This window comes from Nansenia antarctica (assembly GCF_963989245.1).
Source record: "Nansenia antarctica genome assembly, chromosome: 13".
Classification (NCBI taxonomy): Eukaryota; Metazoa; Chordata; class Actinopteri; order Argentiniformes; family Microstomatidae; genus Nansenia; species Nansenia antarctica.
Genome location: NC_137683.1, coordinates 20001067 through 20006066, shown reverse-complemented (window position 1 = coordinate 20006066; position 5000 = coordinate 20001067).

The following is a 5000-nucleotide window of genomic DNA, read 5'->3' as shown; positions in this document are numbered from 1 at the left end:
ATGTGAAAAAGGACACCCCATTAAATATTTATTTATATTTTTAAATTTAATTTATTTTATATTTTTTAAGAAATATGGACATCAATTTGATCTTCTTTAAAACAATATCTATAGATAAAGGTGATGTAATTGAATCCAAAAAAATAAAATGTAACTTTGTTATCATTTATTTAACAAAAAATGAACAAAGTTGCCAATTCCTACTCAGGAAAAGGTTAGGACATCCTAATAGCTGGTATTGCCTCCTTTGGCTGAAATAACCTCAATTAGATGTTTTCTATAACTGTCTACCAGTCTGCCATCGACTGGGAGAAAGTTTCCCCACTCCTCCATGCAGAATTCTTTCAGCTGTTTGATGTTTGAGGGGTGTTGTGCTCAAATGCTGTCTTTGGTTTGCGCCAAACATGTCTTCTGTTACCATGCCCAAATAATGAAACTTTCTATTCATCTGTCCAAAGCACATTGTTCCAGAACTCCTGCTGTTTCCTCTTTGCACACCTCCCATGATAACCAAACTTGTGATAGATAGATAGATAGATAGATAGATAGATAGACTTTATTTGTCATTGTTACAGTACAGGTACCAAACAATGAAATTTAGGAGGGGAGGCTCCCCTGGTGTTTAAGAAAGGAAAAAGAAACACATTTTGGAAAAAGCATAGATGCATAAAATCACAAGAAGATAAGGAGCTGGTTTACATCAATAGAGGCTATGTACACAATCCACTGTACTATACTGCACAGATAGTCAACTAGGGTTGTCATATTGCACAAGAAAGTATTTTTTTTTTTTTCAGTCTCTTTCTGTTTTTTGTGCAGTCTCTTTCTGATGCTAGATGCATGTACTTTGACATCAACTGTGGCAAGAGCTATCTGTAGGTCCCGTAATGACATTTTAGGATTGTTGTAGACTTATTTAAACCTATTGCAGGCTGCTCTTGGTCTGAACTTGCTAGTCATGTCTGACCTGGCCATGTTGGCAGTTGTTTTAAATGTTCTCCACTTGTAAATTATTTTCCAGACAGTGGAATGGCTGATTTATAATTGTTTGGATATTTTTAAATCCCTTCTCAGACTCATACACATCTACAACCTTCTTTCTCAAGGCCTCAGAGAGCTCTTTCGATCTCGCCATGGTGACACCGCTCACTTCAACAATCAAGAGCGATCTAATGTCTGAGGTTTCAAGACAGGCTCCTCCAAATTCCTCCTCCAGATTTCTATTAATTACATTACTAATATGATAATTACAATTACATTTTCCAAATATTTTTTTAATTAATTGTTTTAGTTTAGTTATATTACTTCCATCTCTTAATATTATTAAAATGAAGATCAAATGTCCAAAAATATTTAAATATTTTGAAAAAGACTACGGTTGTCATGGGGTGTCCTATCTTTTTCACATGACTGTATCTTGTGAGCATAGAATAATAAACTAGCAAACATAAGAGGAATAGCCTGGAGGCTGGTGGAGGTACAAATCGGAGGCCGGGCTCACGTGCGTTTAATACCATTCCTTATTTCGTTCCATGCATTACAATGAGCCCGTCCTCCGATTTCTACCTCTAACAGCCTCCCCTGATAAAGTTTATGAGAGAACTACAGCCTGTCTCTCTACCTGTATGTATGGGCCGTGGTGTTAAACTGAGTGGAGACTCTCGATAGAGAACCATTCATGAACACAATATGCCAGACTTATAGCATCTTTGTCAATGCGTGGACAATGGAGGTGGACTCTCAGTGTAACCTCTTGATAGAGATCCATTCATGAATACAATAATATGCCAGCATCTTTGTCTATGATCATGGTGATGGACTCTCAGAGCAGAGTTAGAGACAGTTATGTCAGTCATATCAGTGTTGATGAGCTAGCCAGTTATGACAGTCATATCAGTGTTGAGGTAGAGACAGTTATGTCAGCCATATCAGTGTTGAGCTAGCCAGTTATGACAGCCATATCAGTGTTGAGCTAGCCAGTTATGTCAGCCATATCAGTGTTGAGGTAGAGACAGTTATGTCAGCCATATCAGTGTTGAGCTAGCCAGTTATGACAGCCATATCAGTGTTGAGCTAGCCAGTTATGACAGCCATATCAGTGTTGAGCTAGCCAGTTATGACAGCCATATCAGTGTTGAGCTAGCCAGTTATGACAGCCATATCAGTGTTGAGCTAGCCAGTTATGACAGCCATATCAGTGTTGAGCTAGCCAGTTATGACAGCCATATCAGTGTTGAGCTAGCCAGTTATGACAGTCATATCAGTGTTGAGCTAGCCAGTTATGTCAGCCATATCAGTGTTGAGCTAGCCAGTTATGACAGCCATATCAGTGTTGAGCTAGCCAGTTATGACAGTCATATCAGTGTTGAGCTAGCCAGTTATGACAGCCATATCAGTGTTGAGCTAGCCAGTTATGACAGTCATATCAGTGTTGAGCTAGCCAGTTATGACAGCCATATCAGTGTTGAGCTAGCCAGTTATGACAGCCATATCAGTGTTGAGCTAGCCAGTTATGACAGCCATATCAGTGTTGAGCTAGCCAGTTATGACAGTCATATCAGTGTTGAGCTAGCCAGTTATGACAGCCATATCAGTGTTGAGCTAGCCAGTTATGACAGCCATATCAGTGTTGAGCTAGCCAGTTATGACAGCCATATCAGTGTTGAGCTAGCCAGTTATGACAGTCATATCAGTGTTGAGCTAGCCAGTTATGACAGCCATATCAGTGTTGAGCTAGCCAGTTATGACAGCCATATCAGTGTTGAGCTAGCCAGTTATGACAGCCATATCAGTGTTGAGCTAGCCAGTTATGACAGCCATATCAGTGTTGAGCTAGCCAGTTATGACAGCCATATCAGTGTTGAGCTAGCCAGTTATGACAGTCATATCAGTGTTGAGGTAGAGACAGTTATGTCAGCCATATCAGTGTTGAGCTAGCCAGTTATGACAGCCATATCAGTGTTGAGCTAGCCAGTTATGACAGTCATATCAGTGTTGAGCTAGCCAGTTATGACAGCCATATCAGTGTTGAGCTAGCCAGTTATGACAGTCATATCAGTGTTGAGCTAGCCAGTTATGACAGCCATATCAGTGTTGAGCTAGCCAGTTATGACAGCCATATCAGTGTTGAGCTAGCCAGTTATGACAGCCATATCAGTGTTGAGCTAGCCAGTTATGACAGTCATATCAGTGTGAGCTAGCCAGTTATGACAGCATATCAGTGTTGAGCTAGCCAGTTATGACAGCCATATCAGTGTTGAGCTAGCCAGTTATGACAGCCATATCAGTGTTGAGCTAGCCAGTTATGACAGTCATATCAGTGTTGAGCTAGCCAGTTATGACAGCCATATCAGTGTTGAGCTAGCCAGTTATGACAGCCATATCAGTGTTGAGCTAGCCAGTTATGACAGCCATATCAGTGTTGAGCTAGCCAGTTATGACAGCCATATCAGTGTTGAGCTAGCCAGTTATGACAGCCATATCAGTGTTGAGCTAGCCAGTTATGACAGCCATATCAGTGTTGAGCTAGCCAGTTATGACAGCCATATCAGTGTTGAGGCCTGAGGGCTTGCTCCAACCAGGTAAACAAGTTCATAAACACACAATGACACAGCAGCACATACCACACATAACATCCTCACGTAACAGCTAAATGTATGTTACATTTACATGTTTGGGCATTTAGCAGACGCCTTATTCCAAAGCGACTTACAATCAATACATTTGACTGAAGTAAGCTGAATCATCTATCCACCAGTCATAGCGGAAAAGTAATCTATGCTCAGGCCAGGGCCATTGGCAGTCGTCGTGCTAGAAGGAGGACGATTTTTTAAAACAAATTTGTAATTAATTGACACTGGAGAAACATTTCAGGAGGGTAGGAGATGTCTCAGGAGAAACGGAATAGGGGGGGGGGGGGGTAGTGTTTCTGGAGACCCGGTGCAGAGGGGTAGTAGATGTCTCAGGAGGAACAGTTAAGGTGTAGCCTGAAGAGATGGGTCTACACTCTACAGTGGAAGATGGGGAGTGACTTTGCAGTCCTGACAGCAGTGGGAAGCTCGTTCCACCAGTGGGAGCCAGGGGAGCCAGTGTAGTGAAGAGACGTAACTAGGCAGCGCGACTGCACAAGACATAGGCATAATAAATCAAGCACTCCACTCAATTGTTGTGCTGAATATTTAGGGATTTTAACAACCAGTCCTAATAAGAATCCAAGATAAAAGTGTAGTAATGTCTCACTGTCATAACTAAGATGGCTAACTACCTTAGAGGGTAAAATAACATAAAATATATATTTTTAAAAAGGTACACGAAACACAGCGGCCACACTGGGTGCCATCTCAGTGGTGTCACAGTCCGTCTGCTGGTCATGTGACATTGTTCCATCTCTTTGACAGTTACGTGTAAATGTCTGATCAGTCAACTAACACATACAGACTGATTAGCTTAATGTTAGTTTCATTGGCTTTACAAAGGCTCATCAAAGAGGGTGTGAATGTGTGTGTGAATGTGTGTGTGAATGTGTGTGTGAATGTGTGTGTGAATGTGTGTGTGGTCATTATGTTTTGGTTTCAGGTGTTTCTATGGGGGTGGAGGCAGCCTGGGGGGCCATTACAAAGACAAGGGGATAATGATGAACAGGGGGGGGGGGATTGTAAACACACACAGTAGGGGAGAGGGCAGGGCAACACACACTCACACACACACTCACAGTCACACACACACACGACCCATATATTCACACAGTCACACAACACACACACACACACACACACATTCACACAGTCGCACACACACACACACACACACAGTCACACACACACACACACACACGGCTCTAGATCATTATCCTATACTGTGTGTGATGTTTCCAATTTGAGCGTAGCCGTCCTTTATTGGCTTATCCATTTTAACAACATGACATGATAAACGACAACAATAAACAACAACACTACCGGACAGACAGGAGTCACATACGCTACAGCCAGAAGTAATGTGTC